Source organism: Malaya genurostris, chromosome 1 (genome assembly GCF_030247185.1).
Source record: "Malaya genurostris strain Urasoe2022 chromosome 1, Malgen_1.1, whole genome shotgun sequence".
In the NCBI taxonomy this organism is placed as follows: domain Eukaryota; kingdom Metazoa; phylum Arthropoda; class Insecta; order Diptera; family Culicidae; genus Malaya; species Malaya genurostris.
This window is the reverse complement of record NC_080570.1, coordinates 156,663,770-156,688,353: the sequence shown is the minus strand read 5'-3', so window position 1 is coordinate 156,688,353 and position 24,584 is coordinate 156,663,770. Positions and strand designations below refer to the sequence as shown.

The window sequence follows — 24,584 nt, the reverse complement described above, 5'->3', positions numbered from 1 at the left end:
TTCCTTAAATCTAGTTCTATAAAAAAACCCTTCTTAATCTACCTAGTGGTATGATAATGCCTTTCTTTTTCTTCAAAATAGTCATGATTTTTTTTTATTTTTAAAGAAATAATTCCTGACACTAATTTTGGCTTAACTTCTTTATCATTTCATAAAGACAATTGAAGTTTCAATTTAATAACTGACCCTTTTAGGGTTAGTTCTGACTCCTACTGCGTCCATTAGTTCATCCAATAGCAAAATTTTAATGAAAATGATGTGTTGATACAAACTCAAAATAGGTTACGAAATCAACAACAAAATGTATAAAAATTTCAGCTTATTTAATTTATAGCAGTTAATCGTTTGGTTCAAATAATGTTCTTAAAAAGATTTAATAATAAATAAAGTGTCCGATTTCAATTGTTATTGTATCGTTGTGGACTGTATGAATTTAAAAATACTACACTTTTCTCGTTACTATATAGATTTATTTTGGTTTTAAATATGCTACATGTCACCATGAAGATTCGAACTAAACTAAAAATTGCTTAAGATGGCACGCAGTTTCGCGCCGTTTTTTACGCTTTATTCTCGGGGGGGTGCCATGATATTTCCGTTACTATACAGTCAGACTCGATGTGTTGCCAACAAAACAATTATTCATAGCAACCGCTGCCAATAAAAGGGAATGAGGAAAATTTTCACTTCGTAGTTGAACATCTCATCTAGACGGAAGTACATTCGCCAACATCCTGCCCCGCGGCTGCGAAGCTTAAGTTATCCCGTGTTGGAAGAGGAGCCAGTTTGCTAATAGAACGTCGAAAAGTTCCATTCGATGTCTTCACGTCTACCACACGTACCAAAGAATCTGGTCCCGGATAAGTAGCAGTTACAATTCCAAGCTTCCATACCATTGGAGGAAGATTGTCCTCGATTAGAAGCACCACTGTTCCGGGTTGTACACTTGGTGATACAGCTGTCCATTTGCCACGCGACTGAAGTGATGTTAAGTACTCTCGGGACCAACGCCCCCAAAAGTGTTCACGAAGCTTGTCAAGATATCTCCACCGGGAGAGACGATTGTCTGGAATTTCCTTGCAAGTTGGCTTTGCAATACAAGCCAATGGTCTACCAATTTGCAAATGGGCAGGTGTAAGAGGAAGAGGATCATCTGGACTTTGGGAAAGATTAAACAGTGGCCTCGAATTCAAAATGGCCTCAACATGTGTAAGTATGGTGGAGTATTCTTCGAATGTCAGTGTTGCATTTCTTAGAGTTCTCTTCAGATGCGTTTTGACACTTTTAACTCGCGCCTCCCACAAACCACCAAAATTTGGCGCCCTTGGAGGGATGAAGTGCCACTCTATCTCTCTCGAAACTAAGAAATCATTTACAGTACGACGATGTGTTTCATTTTGAAATTGTGTATACAGCAGATGAAGTTCATTCGAAGCTCCCACAAAATTTGATCCATTATCCGAGAATAATTTTCGTACTAATCCTCGGCGATTGATAAAACGTTCCAGTGCTGCGATGAAGGCGGCAGTAGTGAGTTCTGATACTAATTCTAAGTGCACATTTTTCGTTGTCATACACACGAATACGGCAATATAACACTTCATAATTTTCGGGCGATGTTTTCCTTGCTTCACATTAACCGGACCGGCATAATCTACGCCAGTATATTCAAAAGGAGATGCAATATTAACACGCTCTACAGGTAATGTACCCATAAGCTGTTGAATACCACGAGGTTGCGTTCGAAAACATGAAATACAACTCCGTGTAACCTTCTTGATCGTAGATAAAGCTCTCAGGGGCCAGAAACTTTGCCGAATGATACTCAATAATCCCGAGGGTCCCACGTGTAAGTGCTCAACATGAAGGGTTCTAATAATCATTTCTGTTATTGAATGTCTCGGCAAGATGAGTGGATGTTTAGTCTCGAATGGTAGGACCGACTTCTGCAAACGACCGCCTACACGCAATAAATGATTATCATCAAGAAAAAGACTAAGATTAGCCAATCGACGCAGTGGTTGTCCCCTTTCAATACGGTAAATTTCGTCAGATAATTCCATATTCTGAATTACACGAACAATACATTTCATAGCAGCTTGCATTTCAGAAACACTCAAATATGCTGTCGTTTTGAATTGCTTTGTCGGCTTGCGTTTGCAATTGCGAATGAATCTCTGCACATATGCAATAACACGTTGAAGCTTACGGAAGTTATTGAACCTTTCGAAAACCGGTAAAATTTCTATCATCCTCGTAGTCGCCACTGATACCTTTAACTCAGGAATATCCAATTCCTGAATCGGAGAAAATTCTGGATCGTAATAGTGTTCTTGTTTTAAAAATTCAGGTCCGTGCCACCAGAGCAAATTTCCGCTTAGCATAGCTGGCAGCTGGCCTCGAGACACAACATCCGCTGGATTTTGTCGTGTATTCACGTATTTCCAGGAGAAACTGTGGGTAAGATTGTTAATCTGCACAACTCGGTTTTGGATAAATACCTCAAGAGACCCGAGTGGCTTTTTCAACCAGGCCAGAACAATTTGGCTATCGCACCACAATAAAATCACTGAGCATTTTATTTGCAATGCTTCAATCACCTTAACAACAAGCCGAGCCAAAATCAATGCTCCCAAAAGCTCCAACCTTGGGATAGTCGTAGCCTTTAATGGAGCCACCCGAGATTTGGCACACATGAGATGCATCACTGCTGATCCATCCGATAGAACACTCCGTAAATATACGCAGGCCCCGTACGCTGCAACTGATGCATCTGAGAATCCATGGATTTCATATCGTACAACAGATGGTAACTTCATACATCTTGGAACCTTGATCAAATGTAAGTGAGTTAAAGACTTACGGAAACCAACCCACTCTTCTAAAAGATCATCTTGAAGCTCATCATCCCAACTCAATTTAGAAGACCATAGCTTTTGCATAATCATTTTTCCGCAAACTATAACTGGTTGTATTAGTCCCAAAGGATCGAACAATTTTGCTATTTGAGACAATACGTATCGTTTAGTTGGATGAGCTTCATTCTCATCTGACCACCTTTCAAAAGTAAAATGATCGTTCATTGTGTCCCATAGTACTCCAAGAGCCTTTATGCCTTCATTTCTTCCATTTTGATCGATTTTGACTAGCTGCTCTCGCTCCTCTTCCGGTACATCTTCAAGGACAATACTAGAATTTGAACACCACTTACGAATTTGAAAGCCTCCAGAAGATAATAACTCTTTCACTTCCATTAGGCGCTGTGCAGCTTCTTCCTCTGTGTCAGCTCCAGACAGCATATCATCTACGTATACATCATTTAGAACCATTTTAGATGCAACTGGATAACGTTGTTGTTCTTCTATGGCCAACTGTACTAAGCATCTCGACGCGAGAAACGGTGCAGCAGCTGTTCCATATGTAACAGTGACTAACTCTAGTACTCGCAATGGCTTCGCTGAATCCTCTCTCCAGAAGATTCTTAAGAATCGAGTTTGTGAATGATCGATCAAAATCTGTCTGAACATTTTTGTAACATCTCCAGAAAAACCGAAGACGTGTTGCCGGAAACGTAGATTTACGGTGAATATATCGTTCTGAACCGATGGACCGGTTTTCATAACATCGTTGAGGGAGTATTTCGACTCCTTAGCACTGGCGTCAAATACCACTCTTACCTTTGTTGAAGAACTAGTCAGCTTAAATACTGCATGGTGTGGTAAGTAGTACCGTAACATCCCTCGAGTGTCATCTTCTTCTGTTATCTCCTTGCAGTGGCCAAGCCTTTCATACTCTCCCATGAATTCAATATATTGATTTCGCAATTCTGGGTTCCGCAGCAGTTTTCGTTCTAAAGCAAGAAATCGCTTCAATGCCAGATTTCGATTGCTTTCAAGCTCCGAAACTGTTTCTCGAAACGGCATCTTGACTATAAATCGACCAAATTCGTCCCGGCGATACGTTTCTACGAAATATTGTTCAACTTCTTGTTCTTCGGTGTTGGAAGATTGAGGCTCATCCACCTCCTCAATTGAACAAAATCTATCCAAACGATCGAGTAACGTATCTTGCACAGCAACATTAGCTATCAAAACAGTCTGAGAAGCCTGATGGTATGGTTCGTATGTACCTGTAATGATCCAACCTAGATCTGTTTCACGTAGTGATGCAGTTCTATTATCTAGTAACACCCTTTTGGTTCGCAGCAAGTCCCACACATAACTAGAAGCTAATACCAAATCTATTTCGCTTGGTTTATAAAAGAGTGGGTCCGCTAGCTGTAGCTCGGGAGGAATATTCCACGATGAAGCATCAATTGCTACAGATGGGACAATTGAAGTTGGCTTATCCGAAATCAAACAGGTAATGCTGTCTTGGAAATCGCTGTATCTTGACATAAAATTCAAATTCAATCCCCTTTTCAGTTGTGTTTTCATTGAGTTAGCACCAACTACAGTTATGTTGCACTTCAGAGTTGGTAAACCAAGAACTTGAGCCATCGCTTTTGACAAGATGTGTGCTTGTGAACCTGAGTCCAATAGTGCACGACATGCATGACTCCGACCGTGTACATCGACAACATCAACCATCGCTGTTTGAAGAAGTACTTGATTAGAAGAACGCAGAAAACCATCACCGACACAAGACGTGGTTACTGACACCTTTTCGTTCTCTGGAGATTCAGGATCCGCCTTCCCAGCGACCTCCCGATGATCTGAAGCCTTATCCTTTGATTTCTCGTTTGACGATACACAGCCTTCCACTTGATCTAGATGGAGCATGATATGGTGCTTCTGATTACATTTTACACACGTTCTCTGCGACGGACAAGCTCTGACCATATGGCCCTTGCGTAAACAGTTGAAGCAAACCTTGGCATCCTTCACCTTTGCCACACGTTGTTCATTGTTCATCTTTATAAACGCAGAACATTTGAAATTAGGATGACCTCCGCCACACAGTTCACATACAATCTCACTGGATGTGGCGACTACAGCAGATATTTTGGATGCTTTAGACGATGGTGCTACCTTAGAAGATGCTTGCTTCAAGGAAGGTAGTGCTGATACGGCAGACTCACAACGCTCTAATATGAGACACCGTTTCCTTAGAAAATCCATAGTATCCACGTAATTTGGAAGGACACCGTGCTCAATTGTAGCCTCCCAAAGCTCTCGTGTTTCTTGATCAAGAGCCGCTGATAATATATGGATTACCATGAGCTCCGACACGCCTTGAAGTAGTTGATCGTGAAACTTCAGATTCTCGACGTGCCTGGAACACTCATCAATCAAGCTGCGTAGCTCCTTTGATGACTTCTTAGCCATCTTCTTGAGTTGCATGATCCCTTGAATATGAACATCGATAATCAACCTCTTGTTCTCATATCGTTGTTCCAAGATTTGCCAAGCTTGTTGATAATTATTATCTTGTATGGTCTTGGCGTCGATAATTCCTGCTGCACTTCCTACTAGTGACTTATCCAAATGAAACAGTTTGATTGCATCGGAGTCTGGCGAGTTTCGCATTAAATCCAGAAACATCGATTTGAATCTAGGCCAGTTTTCGTACCGCCCATCGAATGTCGGCAAAGGAGCTCGAAGAGATTGCTGATGGATGACAACCTGCTGTTGACCATTATGCTGTCCCCCTGCTGGAAGAATTGAACGTTCTCGATTGGCATCCAGAAGTGTTTCGATGACAACTTGTACCTCGTTGTAAAGTTCCTCGAATTCGATCAACTTTACTTCCTGTGCATCTCGCTGATTGTCATGCACCGTTTGCATAACTATATCGTGAACCTCATTAAATTCACTGTAATATTTCTCTACATTTTTTGAATAAACGCGAAGCTGCGCTGTAGATATCGCTGTAGCATTTTCTTGCGCTGCTACTATTGCACTTTGGATTCTCGTCAATTTTCCCTTCACTGTTGCACGTTTGGAAATTAACAATTTTAGTTCCGCCATTTTTCCACCTTTCGCACACTTTGGAGTTGAAAATACTGAATCCTGATCTAATTTGATCTCTTCATCGTCTTCCGTGGTAGAATGATCGAGTACAGCTGGCCTCATCGGACAACTGTGTAGTCTTTTTATAACACCTTGAGCTTATTGCTTTTCGATTCCACGCATTATTTTTCAACTTGCACTCCGGATCTCATCCGGCTCGAAGGACCAAATGTCCGATTTCAATTGTTATTGTATCGTTGTGGACTGTATGAATTTAAAAATACTACACTTTTCTCGTTACTATATAGATTTATTTTGGTTTTAAATATGCTACATGTCACCATGAAGATTCGAACTAAACTAAAAATTGCTTAAGATGGCACGCAGTTTCGCGCCGTTTTTTACGCTTTATTCTCGGGGGGTGCCATGATATTTCCGTTACTATACAGTCAGACTCGATGTGTTGCCAACAAAACAATTATTCATAGCAACCGCTGCCAATAAAAGGGAATGAGGAAAATTTTCACTTCGTAGTTGAACATCTCATCTAGACGGAAGTACATTCGCCAACATAAAGAAATACCTAATACGATATTTAAAAAATAAGAGGAATATGTTTTATTAAACTCAAATCGTTGTGACTATATTAGTATTATATTAGGATAAGAATTCTATGTAAAAGTGATGCTACGGCGAAGAAAAATTTATGTAAATTGCCTTAAGAAATAAACGTATTTATGGAAAAAAACTAATTTCGGCTTATTTTTTATTCTGATTTTTGACTTTGAGAAGAGAGATGCTAATCTAAAAACCCTTCTTAGTCCAAATTTTTTTTTTCAAAAAATCGACTTTCTGGGATTGGGAAAAAATCTCCAAAGTCCCAGAAAGTCGATTTTTTCAAACAATTTTTTTTTTAGATGACACTAAATCTCGACGTTTCATGCAATTCTAAAAAAAATGTTCACTTTCGGAAATCTTATGAACTCCGCCCTATGGTAATTTTTCGAAATCGAACATTTTCAAACCTTAACCGCCGGGTAGCACCCCTTACCTATGTCCGATTTAGCTCAAATTTTGCATGGGGACTTTTTTCGAGATGGTTAAACTTTTGAACAATAGTGCTTAACGAAATTAGAGGTGATTCCAAAATATTGGCACCCTTATATACATTTGAGCGGTAAAAAACAACGTGTTTTGTCGGTTACGTCACTTATACCATTAACATATATCTCCGGAACCAAAAGTCACAGCCATTTGATATTCGAACTTGATTGATGGCCCAATAGTAGCTTTCAAACGAGCATAAGTTTGTTAAAATCGGTTCAGCCATCTCCGAGAATCTTGCGCGATAAAAAATCAACGTGTTTTGTCGGTTACGTCACTTATACCATAATATCTTCGGAACCCAAAGGTCACAGCTTTTTGATCTTAAAACTTTCTCAATGGCCCGACTGTGTGTGTTAAAATTGGTTCAGCACACACACACACACACACTTTTTTGATTTTTCGATCGTATTTCGTTTGTATTCCAATAACGCTAGCAAAATCAAAGGTAGCTAGGATTCGATTGAACCACATTCCAACGAAAAATCAATACGTCGTTATTCAGAATAAGGGTGATTGTCATTTTCATTTTTCGAAACTATTCTTATAAAACATTATTCTGTCATTAATATCGTGCTTCGAGGTAAGATTGGGGAATCGGTTGGATTCAAATTGATTGACAACCGTCCTAAGAATTTAAACTGTGCATGAATTATTTCCCCTTTTGTCACAGTTTGTCGCCTCTTCTGTTTAGGAAAATAGAGGAAATAATCATATGCATGTGAACAGGAAGAACTTGGATGTTTTTGGAATTTTACTAGTATGCAACATATCTGTATATAATCGTTTAATCAGTACTATGGATTGTGTTATTTTAAAATTTTAAAATGTGATTTAATCGTCGACAACAAATGGCTGTTTGAGCTTGTGCTCAATTGATTGTAGGTATCCTTTGTTGTTCACCATGTGATCACTGCAACCATAATCGACAATAAATAGTGCATTCTTTTTGTTCACGACTGGATTAACTTCATTGACCGCGAAAGTAGCAACAGCCTTCATTCCAACAACAGCAATTCCCTCGAGTTCCTTAACTCGGAAATCCTTTTTCATATGACCGTTTTTACCGCAACGATGACATTTTCTGGTAAACTTTCTGCGTTTCTTGTTTCGACCTCGAACAAACGCAGCAGGCTTTTCTCCAGACGAGTCCGCGCTATCAGCGCGTTTCGATTCCTCTCCTAGCAACCGTTGTTTCACGGTCTCCAAGGTCAGCTCTTTTTCATCAATATTTTCTATAGCAGTCACTAAACGATAATAACTGTTTGGAAGCGTCAGAAACAGCCAGGAAACTCTGGTCCCCAGTGAAATTTGTAGACCCGCATAAGTCCGATCATCGGTCCGATTATCGGACCGATTGAGCACGATATAGGGCCGATCGTAGCGCTTCGATCGGCCCGTCATCGGACAATTCTGCACCATTTGCATCAACCGCGCTGACCTAAAAAAGCTTTATGTTTACATTATGTATCGCTAGAGAAACAGAGCGAAGGAATATCAAACAAGACATTTTCGAGCCGACGTCTTCCCTATAGGGTGAGAAAGATTGTTAAACATTTGTTTCGATCATAGAGGCTTTAACCTTAAGATAATTCGCATGTTAGGCCCAGAAAAACTCTGGCCCTAAATTCGGGGTTTGCAATCCAACCCCCATATATTCCATCCCCCGAGTATCAGACATCCGCTCTCTGCTTTGGTATATCTTCATTCTTTTGTTCTACCGATGCACTATGTAAGCTCGAAACGCAATCAAAAGCTTTCGTGTACGATGCGTCCGATGTTCGGATTTACTGGGTCAGTTCATTTAGGGGTTAACCAAATGTTGTGCTAGGACACATAACGGTTTTTATTATTTTTACGTTTCGTCTTTGACTCATCAGTGCAGAGCAGTTCAAATTGAACTGCTTGGTGCTGGTCAGTTGCTTTTTTTTAATTTAATAGGTTTAAAAAGGCACACTGCCTTTTGCCAGTTGCTTGTGTAACAGTGTCAGATTTGTCGAAGATTTCTTCGCAAAAGTTTCTCGCAACGACTTCTACGCTTCCCATAGCTTGAGTACTTTCTTCGTCCCGGACGATTCCCAGGCACCCGACCGCTTTTCGGTCCATCTTTAAGAACATTTTCCGTAAGCGCTTGCGAAGCTTCAGCAGCTTCCAGAACGAACTTCATTTACTCGGAACCGCTAGTTTTCATAGTGGCTTCCGTTCAACTGTGGGATTCCAGCACCGTCTTTGACTGATGAAATGATCGGTCGAAATGAAGAATAAAAAACTGCTAACGGAGAGAACAAAATATTTCTGGTGACCGTTTGCTTCGAACGTCTTAATTGGAATGTTTACAAAAATTTCATGACCCGCGGACCCACACGGACCGAAGAATGCGGCCAACATGAATATTCACCAACGCCATATGGAAGACTCTCATGAAATATTCAATTCACCGGCCGATCACCACATGAAGGCTGGATCTGCCAAAGTCAACCACTGCGACCCAAATATGACATTACTTAATGATACAACCCTAGTTTTAACTTAGTCGTAAATTTTAAATTAGTAAAAGCCCTTGGCATCTTAGAGCTTAAGCAGTGTGCCTTAAACATTATATTCTTGAATAAAAAAAAAAAAATTTCATGACAACGATCGCTTCCTTATTTCAAGGGTTGCTTCGCTTACAGATTTGTCAATTTATTAAAAAGCTTATTCGACAAAAAAATATGCAAATATTGCAGTACCAACACGGAATCTCAAAATTAAGTACCAATTTTTGAAGACCAAAGTCTTGAACAAACATTCAAAGCGTTATTTTTTCTGCTTTTCTCTATATGCACACACACAATCATGTTCGGTATTACTATATTGCCCCTTACAGAATGCGTTCACTGAGCACAACTTAACAATAGACAAGAACAAATAGTTGTTTTATGTTGACAAACTCCACATAAATCAGTCCACAGTAACCGAGCTGAAACGAGAACCGGAAAGGAAGGAATTTTCTCCCGCCGTACCCGGGGCCTGCCTGATGTGCCAAAGCGTAAACATGCCAATAAAATAACTCGGCAGAAAAAAAAATAAACGGATATTTTCCATCGGCTCCCTTTCTGGCCGAAACATAAACCGGAAATATTATCGAAACTGCACGTTTTGTAGCGTCCGTTCGCCAGCATCTTCGACTTCGACGACGGATCCTGAAGGCACATTACGGCACGTATGAATGGTATAGATGTAGATCCTGGTATTCGTATGTAGATTTGATGCGGATCTTCGTCGCCACTTCCGGTCCTAATGTCGCGTGAAAAGAATTTGGTAAACAAAGTTTAAGCAGACAGAAAGACGTAGCAAATGGGTTCACATTATAGAATAATGGTTCGCAATTGGAATAACGATTCCGGAATCCGGCTTGGCCGTTCGATAGCAAATCTAGCAGAAGGAAGTTTGCTGAGTCATGAAAAATGGATGTGAAATTGATATCTTTCTAAAAGCGACAATGACTAGCCTTCCGATAGACTTTCCCCTTTGTCCTGTATAAGAAAAAAAAACACACACACTTCGCTTTCAATCCGCAAATCCCTTTACAGGAACCACCGAGAAACCGTGCTTCATCCTTTTTCATACACGAAATGTGTTTTTTCGCTTTCCATAAAACCAGCAAGTTATGCGATGGCTGGCTGTCTGCTTTTTTAGCCTGACGATTTTATGGTTCGGTTCCACTCTGAAGCTCCTCCCAAAAAAGAACCTAAAGGAAGAATCTGCTAGCCCCAGAAAATAAACCATCGCCTTCGCCTCGAAAAAAACACTAAATTCACCACAAATCCTTAAGTGTGAAAAGGATATTTACACCCTCTTCGTCACCTTTGACTCTGGTGATGGTAGTAACAGAGACGATTGTTAGCAGGGCCGATTTATTGTGTTTACCTTTTAGATTTAATCTCGTTGACACTCTGGAACAGATTTGGCGATGTGAAATGATTACTTCATTGCTTAAATTAGAACCTTATTTGCTGTGTAAATTTTCCTTGTTTATTTTCTCTTTTATATATTTTTACTGAAGTATGTTGACGTAAGTACGTCTTATTTTACTATGGGACGCCGTTTAAAAGTTTTTGATCGTGAATATCTCTTGTGATATAAAGCTACATACAATCGGAAATGTGGTCAGCAATTTATGATAATTTTTAGTTGAGCTTGAGCTTGAGCTTGAGCGACCACCCTTGGTTGCTACTCCGTTACTGATCGGGATTAGCTGAAATTGTACAGGGAGTTTCTAGATGATCCGACCTGGGACTGGTGAATCATCCTTCAATGTACATCTTCTGGTAATCCCAGAAATCATTGATCAGTACCGGCGCCGGCCAGGCCCGAACGTAGATCGTTTAAGGAATGGGAAGGGATGTTAGTCCAACACTTGTTGTTACTAGAGGCCGTATATACTACTGCGCACTCCACAAGTGTCACGGGAGAAGGATATTTGTTAGTAAAAATTTCAGTATTGGTTTCGCGCGCGACTCAGTATGTTCCGGTTTCAAGATGCTCGGATGCACCACTAAACTCACTGACTTCCCGAGTGAACGTTTCAACAATATCCGATATTGAAGTCCCGGGAAGTCTTGATTCACAGATCTTATTCGAGGAAACTAAAGAAAAATTTGCAATACTATCGCGTAAAGAATAAAAACTTCCCTATTTTTTTAAATGAAATTACGTGATACAAAATAAACGAGTGAATAGGATTTAGACAAAATAGTTGATTCATTGCATTGACATATTCAAAACAGTTGTTATTAAGTCATTTTAAATCACCAAATAAAGGTAAAAAGATTTCACGCGCGTCTTTATTATTTCAGCTTTATTATTTTAATTATTTAATAAAACTATTAATTGGTTATATTGGTTGATCTGGGCAGCCGGCTACCGAGAAAAATATTAGTTTGTTGTTTGAAATATTAATATCAAGTGTTTTACTTTTTTTTATATATATAAAAAATAGGTATAGAATTCGCTCAAACTTTCGAAAATTTTTCCGAGGCCCGGAGGGCCGAATGACATATACCAATCGATTCAGCTCGACGAACTGAGCAAATGTCTGTGTGTGTGTGTATGTGTGTGTGTCTGTATGTGTGTTGTCAACTAAGAGGTCGAGATCTCAGAGATGGCTGGACCGATTTTGATCAAACTAGTCGCAAATGAAAGGTCTCCCCGTCACCCAAAACGCTATTGAATGGTTTTGAGATCGGATGTTTACTTTTTGAGTTATTCGAAGTTTTATGTCAAAATTTTCAGTTTTTTGACAGTATCTGTCACAATTGACCTTGAAAACAGAATATGTTTTCAGACTTAGATTCCGCACGATAATACCTATTCAACAAGCCATAGATTGTTAAATTCCGTCCATTTTTAACGGAGATATCGAAATTTTTGTGTAAACGACTTTTCCCCCTATTCCAGCAATAGGAGTTTTGAGCGCTGTATGACAAAGCAATGCTTGGGAGCAACGGAAAACACGATTTTTTATTCTATTACATACAATTGTTTCTAAGTACCAAAAAGACTGTGTACAGCATCCTTTTTCATGACAATTTGCCTCGGACCGATTTTAGCACGGCTCGTTTTTGGCAACATAATCGTTCGAATATGACATATATAAACCATATGATTTTTTAAATTATATTGTTTTAAACTACTTGCAGCAAATAAATGCTGGAAGAACATAACATCCATATACCATTCGAATCAGTTCGTCGAGATCAGCAAATGCGTGTGTGACAAATAATTTCACTCAATTTTCTCTGAAAATTTCTTTTCTACAAATTCAGATTCATACGAAAAGTCGTATGCTCCCAAACAAAGTTTTTTGAATTATGTTTGGTTCCGACCTCTGGTTCCGGAACTACAGGATGATATGTGAAACGAAATCAAAAATGTGTAACTCATTCTTCTCGTAGATGGATGAACCGATCTAAGATTAAAATGAAATCTGAGAATCATCTTACATTCAAATGAAAAGTTTTAAAATTCTATAAAACATCTTGTTTTTCAGTCAGATCCAACTTCCGGTTTCGGAGATACAGGGTGATTAGTCTATTTCACAGAAATTAATTAGGTTTATCGGGTTAGCAGATTTGGATAGTCGATAAAAAAAATTAACTTTTTTCAGTTTTAGTGGTATTCAGTTGTCGATTCAGAAGGCACCTAAAAATTTAATTCGTGCTATGATTTCTCAAAGATGTCTTCACTGATTTTCAAATATTTTGAAACAAATGTAAACTATACAGCTACTCAGGTGAATTTATCTGACTTCGGTCATACCGATTTTAGAATTCCGGTTCCAGTATAAAATCGTTTCTCAAAGCTCAATCGTTTTCTCAAAAAAGCCTAATCAAATTTCAGAAACAAAAATTCAAATTGAATTAAACTTATATACAAAATTTATTAGTTTTATACATACATACATAAATTAATGGATTTTATCCAACTAAGCTTCAAAGTTGTACTCAAAACTGTAATTTATTCGCCATATGGCCATACGAATCGGTTTGGGTTATGCTGGTTCCTGAATACCGGCTCTAGAAGTACCTTAAATTACCGTAAACTCTAAAGTGGAACTTACATATCATGACATGTTTAATCGATTATCACACTTCTAGATTTAAATTCGATTGTATTTGCAGTTTCGACATTACAGAGTGATGAGTGATTACAATCTTAAATTGTCGCTTAAAATGACGGTCATTAAAATAATGTAATGAAAACTTAAACACCGAAGAATATTCATGCAAAAAACACATGCGGATTGATAAAAAAAGGTATCATCTCACTGCTAGGTGGATTAATCACGTTTTTTACTATGTATTCAATATACCGATATATGTTATCTCTATTATTAACTTTGTAATATCAACGGATTTGCGCAAATAGTTATCAATTCAATTTATAATCCTGAAAGACAATCAATAACATGGAAGAAGAAAACATTCCAAATAAAACTAGACGGAAATTGATAGATTGAATGAAGAGATAATTTAGTAAAATAGAGTAATCAGAAGTGAAACATTGAAAATTTCTGATAACTGAAAGAAAAAAGAAACTCCAGCAATTGTCGCCTTTTACGACATGGAAGCAGGAACCCAGTGGAACTATTCTTGGTTCATTTTTTTCCGCCGGATTCCACACGGCATCTAGGCTGGTACTGTCCGGAGAGAGCTAATAGGTAATATCAATCTCCTAGTGGACCCCAGCCCCTTTTATGATAATTTTTGATAATTTTTAGTTGTATGATATAAACACAAATAATTCAGAATTCAAGTTTTGCTTAAACGTATGGTATCAACGAGTATCAAAGACGCGTGTTTGCCTGTCTCATACCAGCGATGACGCCCAGGTAACCAGTAAGCACTAATAATGGCATTAAAATAGCCTTTCAAGAGCACCAAAAATGCTTATAGCTCTATTCTGCAATCTGAAAACCCATCTGTTGTAAATCAATCAGAATTCAGCTTTCAGAATGCATACCAGCCTTATTAAATAAGCATTATCTATGAATAGCCCCCTTGACAGGACTTAGCGAGCAAAAAAAACAGTTTGCTAAGGGGCACCCAAATAAATTTTGCCCCAAACCCATTAATATGTAAAAGCCATGCTGCCATGGTCTCAAAATAGGCTTCGGATGTGGTGATGACTCTTTCATTTGAACCAAATATGTTTCCCTGGAGTATCTTATTTAGATCAGCAAACGACAAGTAGTCGTTGGGGGTTAGGTTATTAAGAATATAGTGGGTAAGGAAACAGATCGGAGTCTAATTCATTCAATTTGTCCATTGTTTCCATTGATTTGAGGCACGGTGCATTGTCTTGGTTAGAGATGATTTTTCTTCTTCATATGATGTCGCCATTTCTCGCACTACACTACAAACGCATCAACAACTCAATTTAATAATTACATTTGAGTTAATTATATCTCGAGCATCTAAAAGCTTACGAAATGATTGTTCACAGCTACCTGTTACGTTTTCGGACGACTTTCCCATCTGAAAGCTAACATGACACCGGAGAACAATGATGGATCCATGATTCGTCCACTGTTTCATACCAGTACAAGAATTCCATTTTATAGCGACCAAACGGTGCTAAACAACTCTCTAAATCTTTGATTCGTTGTTGGTTTTGATCGATCGTGAGCGTACGAGGCACTCATTTATTTGGCCACATTTCTTTCTTGGTCTTCCGTTTCGGGACTTTTTGAACAGTGTGTTATGCACATTAGCGGTTGAACTGTTCATTTTGTGCGCTGTTCGAGTTCAGCACCTTCCATCATCAATCCCAACAAAGTAAACTGCCAGGGTAACCGAAATTCTCAAAGAATTAAAGTTACAAAAGACTGCTGCCTCAATATCCAAAAGAAATATTGACATTGATTTGGAAACTAGTTGGGTAGCCCTACGTCAACAGTACGAACAACTCCACAGTAGCTTTATGTCGTATTTCACCGTGAAATGCACAAACTCAAAATCAGAGTCCCAGAAAGTCGATTCTCACTAAACGACACTAAATCTCGACGTTTCAGGTATACGCTCTATTTTTGCCTTTTTGGCTATGCAATCATAGTTTCATATACCATTCGACTCAGTCCGTCGAGATCACAAAATGTATGTGTGTGTATGTATGTGTGTATGTGACAAATAATGTCAGAGATGACTGAACCGATTTCCACAAACTCAGATTCAAATGAAAGGTCTTACAGTCTCATACAATTTTCTTGAATTTCATTTGGATCGGACTTCCGGTTCCGGAATTATAAAGAAATGTGCAAATTTATAAAAAATGCTCAATTTTCTCGGAAATTTCTTAGCCAATTTTCACAAATTAAGAAGCAAATAAAAAGTTTTAAAACTCTTTAAAAAGTCTCCGAAAAGTTGATCCAGATTTAACTTTCGGTTCCGGTGTTAAAGTTTAGTGAAAATTTACAATTTCATGAGTATTTTTCCATAAGCGATAGCGAAACGAGGTGCTAGTGAATATATAAAACTACTTTGGGACTATTAGTTCCCGGTTTCCGCTTCCGAAAGCACCGATAATAGTGAAGAAAATCTCCAAAAACGGAACTCACTTCGATTTCTCAGCAACGGTTAAACGGATTTTCACGAATCATGATTCAAGCTGAAGCTCTCATTGTCTTGAAATATACTGTGCAATTTCATCCTGAACCGCCATCCTGTTCCGAAGTTATAGGGCGTAGAGTGTCAAAACATTCAAATCGTCATTCAAAACGACGATGTAAAACTGGTACTCGTCGGTACGTGCGGTTTTGTTTCACACAATGAAAAGAAAATGCCGAAGTTAGAGTAATCAAATTTTTCTTCGTCTAACTTTTATAATATTGCAGTTGGAAATACGTTGAAAGTGATTTTTGCGTTTACGAAAGGTATGATAATTTGATGAAAACCATTAAAAGTCCAATCCACTTTTGTTTATTGTAATGTAATTTGCATTTTTTTCTATTCACTTCCTTACATTGTAACTAAGGCCATTATCTCTTTATCTTGGAAATTTTATAAAACAAAAGGAATAACGTTATAATAATTGCAAAAGGAAGTGAACATAGACAAAATCGTCATTTGTAGTGCAGTGTTTACCGTCCAGAATATTCTCTTTTATTAAATGTTTATCCTCGGTTTGAATTAAATATCGTTATTACATTGTATTTAAAATCAGATATCATTAAACATGCGCAATGCACAACACGTAAATTTGGTCACGAGACGCAAACACTCATTCATTTTTATTTTGTCTAAAGTCAGTTAAATATGAACACCGAAATCAATGAGAAAAATGAAGCCACATTGAAGAATGAGTGGTCATTTTCCAACCAGATTTCTTTAGTGTAACATCAGCCACAGGGGTATCAAGCTTATTCACCATTGCAAGTGAGAGAAAGGCGGAAAGCTCTGAGAGCGCTTCAGCGATTGTGCGAGGAGATGTCGCTATGTACCGTGAAACATTTCTTGGAAGCTCCTAACAGAAATAAAGGATATGGGTAGCTTCACAAGCATTTTTTCTCAAGAAGTGGGTGGCGCCGGGCGTTATCCGAAGCTTCATCTCACACCCATCTATAATCGTGTACCGTTTAAAACCAATAAAGTTTTCCGACTGAGAAACTTTGGTTACCTTGTTTGTGTTTTCGGTTTTCAGGTTTTCTGTTAGTGTTCATTGTGTACACACTGAAAAATTGATTCTCTGATGAGTTGATTTCTTTTGTTTCCGGAATAAAACAAACACTATTGTAGGTACGAAAATGCTGAAATCGTACGGGTTACCAGCAGAACATTGATCTCCCTAGTGACGAATATACTAACTGAAACGTATTCTGTCATGCGTTTCCATGACAAGTGGAAGTTTCAAGGGTTGAAAAACAAATTTAGAACGACAAACTTTTGCAATGGTTTTCCCCCTTCGGTGGGCGTTAAAATGCTAGCGGTGTCGTTTATTCCGTTCGATGTCTGAATTGGTCGGTGATTTGATTCGGTTCATCGTGCCATCAGATAGCTACCATCTGATTTACATCTAGGAATGTTTGGTGAGTTTAAGAAAACTTAAATAATCCACCGGAGATTGGTGCTGTCTCGCTAGCCGGTCATACGTCCTTAGAAACTATGACCTTAAGCGAAGTAAAGTTTTACGTGTCGTTCTATAGTTACATATTTCTATACTGTCTTTACTTTGTTCCTGGCTTTCACACCTCGCAAAGCATTGCCACAAGAAGAAAAACTTGCTCAAGTTTCTGTTTTTCTTCGCGTGCAGCAACGAAAGTTGAGCGAGATTTGGTATATAATATATTTTAGATTCTTTTATAAGTCTTCAGTTTCTCCAGCGTCATCTCGTGGTCCCCATGACAGTGAAATCTTGTGGCAACTTTCCGGACCGCTTAACTTTACTTTCCCGCAAAGTTGATCCACTCATCGCTCCACGTTTCACCTTTCCCCATTATAGCAACTTTAACTCTAGCACACGTTTGCACGCGTCCTCACACCAAACCTAGCGTGTCCAGGATCAGGTGTTTGTCAGATATTTGTAAATCGTAGCTTTGATGAGGCTTGACGTAGTTCAACCCCCTCCCATATTGTACTACCTCACACCTCAACACCATCGTCAACTAGAAGTGTGGTAAACGAATGGCAAATATTTAATTCTTTTTTCCGCACGAAATCCTGATGGACTTATGGGGGCAGAAGTACTGAGACGCGACGTGTACCAGAAGTGCGAGAAAAAAAAACAAATTTCAGGTTACTCGGTTTAAAGTGTGCCGCGGAATAGTGGCAAGACTCGTGTGGCAGATCCTGTTTGCACCGAGAGTGGATACCTTTGATCTATGCATGCGCGCTGAAAGCAGGTAATGTTTTCCATCTTTCCACCGTGTGTAGCAAATAAACAAGCCGGAGAGCAAACGCGAGAAGTTGCGGGAAACAGAAGTTTTATTTTTGATTGCAATAGGGTTGGTTACCCGAGCAATGTCGCCATGATTTAAACTGAATATTTTTGGTGTGAACAAAAATTATGCGAGGATTTCATTTGACTTTTGAATCCGATAGTTGAATAACCATAAAGTTGAAGCATCCGTAATCGATACTGAAAAATTTAAATTTCAAAACAACGAAACCGTAACCAAGGTCAATAACAATAATAACCGAAATACTGAGATCACTCACAGAAACACAACACACAGTGAATAAAAATGAACCAACTACGAAACGCTTATTTTTTGGAGGCATGATACAGCTAACCACAAAACATTTCTTTTGTGTAACATTATTTGAAAATCGATTCCACATCTTTAGAAGAACGCTAATTATGTTCGTTTGAGCCCAAGATCCCTTTTTTGTACTGGTTTGTAGTCAAGTTCAACTATTTAACACAAAACCTTGCTTGCAGAAAACTGAAGCTCTTTGCACCGATTTACCCCATTGTTATAATAATCAGTTGAAATTCTTAACCACATAATTTTTTTTAAACTTAGATAATTATTTTTTAATTGGATCCAATTTAAAAAGGAACCTCTTCTCACAACTATCGTTCACAGAATAAACCGAAATTTTCTTGCACTTCATCAACGACGCCTAATTGTTTATAAGAAACATAAACGGTAACCATGGTAAAGCCAAGGTCGGTTTCAGTGGTACCAGTTCCATAGTCATTTTAGACAAATACATTGCCACTCCAATAGTGTACTGAATTATAATTCTACAAAATTTTCTTTCATTTATCCTAATAACAAACTCAATGAATCAGAGAGCATACAATATAGTGTTGTAAAGTATACTACAATTTTACTCTATTGTTATAAAATGTATTGGATATAACATGTTCTTTTCTGTACAGTTTGCTTAATTAATTGTTTTAAATTAAGTCATCAATTAAAATTGGTTATAATGTTGGTACTTAAGGGCTGAGACCAGTGTGTTTTAGGGCGTTTTAGAGGGCTATTTTCACGCTTCAAATCTGATTTTCTCAGAAACGGAGACGAATATCAAAAAACCCAACTAAAAAATCTTAGAAAGTTAGTTTAGATTATTCTGTGAAAATTTCAGAATGATTGTTTGACTTTAGCGGTCGGGAAAGTCTTTTTTCTGAAGGAAGAAATGCATAGCTGAAAAAGAAAACTTTCAACTTGTTCATTTAATATCTCGCCTTCAAAAGCATGGATCAAAAATCTATCTTGACAATGTCTAGATATAGGGGAACGGGTACAGTGTGATGGGTAAGTCGATGCCTTTCACGCTGCCCACCTGGGTTCGATTCCCAACCCCCGCACATAGGGTCAGAAAACTTTTCTAGCCAGAAGAGGTGAATCACCACAAAGTTAAAACCTCTATAATCAAACAAAAAAAATGTCTAGATAATTTAGTTGAGATGCGATTAGTGCATAAAAACATGTATGTTGTCGCGATGAAAATTATATGAAAGTTATTCTTGTGGAGGTTAGTCTATTTCTATGTCGGCGCCATTTTAGTTCCCTGGTAACGTAACGAAACATGAGAGAGAAATAAAATCGGCTCAGCAAGTCTGCCAAACAAGCGGCAGCTTTATTGGATTTTATGTGATGTAGTCAAACTTGTAACCTAAAGTATCAAAACTTTCTTGGCCACCCGGCCACATCGAGAGTCATTTTGCACATTTGCGAGAGAGCATGGAGAGAAATGTAATACGCACAGCGAGCCACGTGGTTTTGCACGACTTACTGGCCTCAGCCTTTAATCGGAATTAGTTTTATCCGCGCCTAGACATATATTGAAGTCTCAAGTAAAACGTCATGATTCAGAATATCGTCTCCGATATCGTTTTGCATAATATGTACATCCACGTGATCCACATTATGGATTCTGTTCGTTACTTTTTTCTGGTACTAGTTCTTATAATCTACAATCCAGAAGCAGCTTTCATACGACTTATTAATAGTGGTCCATATTAGGTAGGAACCTTCAACGATCCAGACTAGCACAATGGGGATGACAGTACTATCCCGATTTACTCCAATTAAATTCATTAATCGTATCTTTGGTTAAACTTTCTTTCACATTCCGAAGGAAGGCTGATTGCGATTGATTAAAACCTATTGATATTACGTAGAAAACCCTGAAAAGTAGATCACAAATAGATTCAATGACCGCACGAACCATGTTATACCATTTTACTCAAATCTATCATTTAACAGAGTTTAAAGATTTCGCTCCACATTTGGAAAAAGTTTCGAGTGTGATTGAGATTTTTTTTCCTTTATGGGCTACTCTGGCCGAGGGGGGTGGTTACAACGCTTCGCACTTTCCATACCAGACGAACTAGGCTATGGTGCCCAAATGAACACTAGTAACGAAGGAGGAAACCGACCTATTATTGATAGGTTCCCTCCAGCATGTAACCCAAGTGACAGATTCTTTTACGGTTATCAATTTACAACGAAAGATACGAATATCTTCTATTGCAAGTTTGCCAGAAAGTTTGTCACTTGGGCAGGAAGTGTGTGCTTCACCCGGTAACCAGTCAATCATTGAGTCGTGCGTCTCTGTCGTATTGGTATTTGTCATCCTGTCAACTGCTTCTGTGTCTTGAATGTCCTCGTCGATGAAACTTTGCAAAATTTCGCATTGTATCCGCTTCGGTATTGGCCCTGCTTTTCTATATAGTCTTTTATGTCTGAAGCGGTGCAAACGATTATTACTTTAAAGTTCCTAAATAGGTGTAGATAAGTTTGGTCTACTAACACTATCCATTCTAATCTACTCTAATTGTTTCTATCTTTGTCGGTGTTACGTTACGTTTCCTTTTCCCCCATTGCTTTGTTTTTTTACTGTGCCGGAGAGACCTGTTAATATCTCAAGCTGAGAGATTATCAAGAATAAAGGAATAATAGTAATAAAATTGATAGTAAAAATAGTAGCTTGAGCTTGAGCTTGAGCGACCACCCCTGGTTGCTACTCGGTTACTGATCGGAATTAGCTGAAATTGTACAAGGAGTTTTTAGATGATCCGACCTGGGACTGGTAAATCATCCTTCAATGTACATCTTCTGGTAATCCCAGAAATCATTGATCAGTACCGGCGCCGGCCAGGCCCGAACGTAGATCGTCTAAGGAATGGGAAGGGATGTTAGTCCAACACCTGTTGTTACTAGAGGCCGTATATACTACTGCGCACTCCACAAATGTCACGGGAGAAGGATATTTGTTAGTAAAAATTTCACTATTGGTATTATTCGCGCGCGACTCTGTATGTTCCGGTTTCAAGATGCTCGGATGCACCACTAAACTCACTGACTTCCCGAGTGAACGTTTCAACAATATCCTATATTGAAGTCCCGAGAAGTCTTGATTCACAGCTCTTATTCGAGGAAACTGAAGAAAAATTTGCAATACTATCGCGCAAAGAATAAAAACTTCCCTATTTTTTATAAATGAAACTACGTGATACAAAATAAACGAGCGAGTAGGATTTAGACAAAAAAGTTGATTCATTGCATTGAAATATTCTAAACAGTTATTATAAAATCATTTTAAATCACCAAACAAAGGTCAACAGATTTCACACGCGTCTTGATTCTTTGTTATTTTAATTATTTATTAAAATTTTCAATTGGTTATATTGGTTGATCTGGACAGCCGACTACCGAGAACAATATTAATATCAAGTGTTTTTTACTATGTATACCGATATATGTTATCTCTGTTATTAACTTTGTAATATAAACGGATTTGCGCAATGGTTGATTTTTATCATTCATTTTATAATCCTGAAAGACAATCAATAACATGGAAGAAGAAATCATTCCTAATAAAACTTTTCTCCGAAGCTAGACGGAAATTGATAGGTTGAATAAAGAGATAATTTAGTAAAATGGAGTAATCAGAAGTGCAACATTGAAAATATCTGATAACTGAAAGGAAAAAGAAACTCCTGCAATTGTCGCCTTTTACGACATGGAAGCAGGAACCCAGTGGATCTATTCTTGGTTCATTTTTTTCCGCCGGATTCCACACGGCATCTAGGCTGGTACTGTCCGGAGAGAGCTAATAGGTACTATCAATCTCCTTGTGGACCCCAGCCCCTAGCAAAAGGGCATTCTTAAACTTGACATTAAAGTTTATTTGTTTTCTTTACGTTTCGTCTTCGGCTCGTCATTGCATAGCAGCTTGTGTTGAACTGCTATACAACCTAGCAGTTCGACATCATCACTGCCGGCGTCAAAAGAAACAATACCAATCTCAAATATGAGTATCTACAGGGAGGTAGCGGTTAAATTAGATTGTGGAAGAATTATGATTTCTTAAATTTTTGAAATCAACGGACATCGAGAAGAAAAACTCTACATGATTTTTTTTGTTGAATTAGATTTTTCAATCATTTTTGCTACACAGATGTTCTAACAATTTATTTTTAAAAAATCCAGTTTCTACAGACATTTGATTATTGCGAAAATCTGACAGACTTTTGAGATGTTTCACCAAGGATTTCACAGATTTTTATGTAGTTCATGCGTCACAGATGGTAAAGATTGTTTTATTCTGAAACACTTATTCGGACGACGGTTTAGATGTAGTCAGGTTCGCTAGTCATTCTAAACTCGATCAGTGTTTACACAATTAGTTGCTAGAATGGTCATTCGCCAGGAATAGGCGTACTGGAGGTAAAATTTCGTTGCCTTTCTAATCATGGCGCAGTTGCAAATCGTCATCAATGTCAGGCCAGGTGAAAAGTATTTCCATCTTTATTCGGTTCCACGAGGTTTAATCTTTTCAACGATTGTAGTTTAAAATTGATAGTAAAAATAGTAGTGCATTAACCTTTTTCTTTTACCATAACGTAACTTACCAAAAGTAAGGTAATTACATAAAATACCTATTTTTCTTCATTTTCTTGGGACATTCTAGGGTCTTTTTCCTTGGTCTTAAATCTTCGATGATAAACTATTATTCCAACAGGCTCGTTTTTCGTCAAGAAAATAAAATAAAATCAGGTGTTAGTGAGCTTGTTAAATTATTTTAAATTTATTCAACGGTATATGCACTAAGGCACAGCTTTTAGTCATTCTGTCAGTTTTTTCAAGAGAGAATCCAATCAATTTGACTGCTTTTGAGCAATTCAGGTTTTGGGCTCTCTAGTGTTGAGCACGCATCCAGGGAACAAGAACTACATGTATTTCGTAAAGAAATACTAGGTGTGATTGTATGAAATGGTCCACGTGAACCGTTCTCTTCCAGAAACACACATCTCACATTCTCAGTTAGAAGGTGGCATCTGTGTCAAAGTTGGAGAAATTTAGGTACATTGAAACCTTTCCTGATTTGAGAGTGTATTTACACCTGATCAATCAGTTTCGCCGTCATTGCAATTTTGAAGGTTCCTTAACGGTTCACAAGATGTCAATTTACTCCTATGCCTGATAACAATAGTCCTCCTTTTTTAATTAAATTCACCAGTTCAGAATGAATATGATATAATAATATTCATCCCAACTGGATCAAGATAATTCAAATGTTCGGAAAATATGATTGCTACGGTTCTTATTTTCTTTACACCAATAGCCTCCTTGATATTTGGAGAGCTGTTTTCAAACGCGTTGAAGGTGAGTTGTTTTGCAATCGCTAAAATTTATTTGAAGGAATTGGACCAACGTAATGTTTTTGAGTTATATAGTCAAACTTTAAAATGTTCCAAGAGTTTGTTGAGAAAAAAATGACTTAGTTAAAGGATACATTGGTATAGAACGGTATAACTTGAATTTTTTGTTATTGAATCCGGGTCAGGGTCATTTCGCCGAAAAAGGTAATTTTGCCAAAAGGCTTATTTCAGTGAATTATTCAATTGTCTTAATATCGTAATTGGAATTGGTTTCAAACAAAGACACATGAAATATGATAGTGATTACGTCAGTTTTGTTGACCTGAAATCGTACTTCTGAAATATCTTATATCTGAAATAACGGATAAATTCATTTCTCGTGTTAAATCCAGAAAGACTTCTCTCTGAAATACTTGTGCCGTTCTCATATAG

At 38.1% G+C, this 24,584-nt stretch overlaps 1 protein-coding gene and 1 long non-coding RNA gene across 12 annotated transcripts in view; both read left to right on the top strand.

Moving 5' to 3' along the window:
• Nucleotides 1-24,584, top strand: part of LOC131426389 (tyramine beta-hydroxylase) — a 47,406-nt gene that overhangs the window by 8,089 nt on the left and 14,733 nt on the right. The window lies entirely within an intron of this gene.
• Nucleotides 428-6,587, top strand: LOC131426391 (uncharacterized). Of its 10 annotated transcripts, none has more exons than XR_009229084.1 (9): nucleotides 428-1,209; nucleotides 1,269-1,702; nucleotides 1,787-2,039; nucleotides 2,111-2,236; nucleotides 2,351-2,842; nucleotides 3,258-3,718; nucleotides 3,775-4,112; nucleotides 4,206-4,362; nucleotides 4,425-6,587. It is a non-coding gene; the product is annotated as an uncharacterized LOC131426391 (long non-coding RNA). The 10 variants fall into 10 exon arrangements; XR_009229081.1 differs by having other exon boundaries at nucleotides 3,775-4,117; XR_009229085.1 differs by having other exon boundaries at nucleotides 3,775-4,121.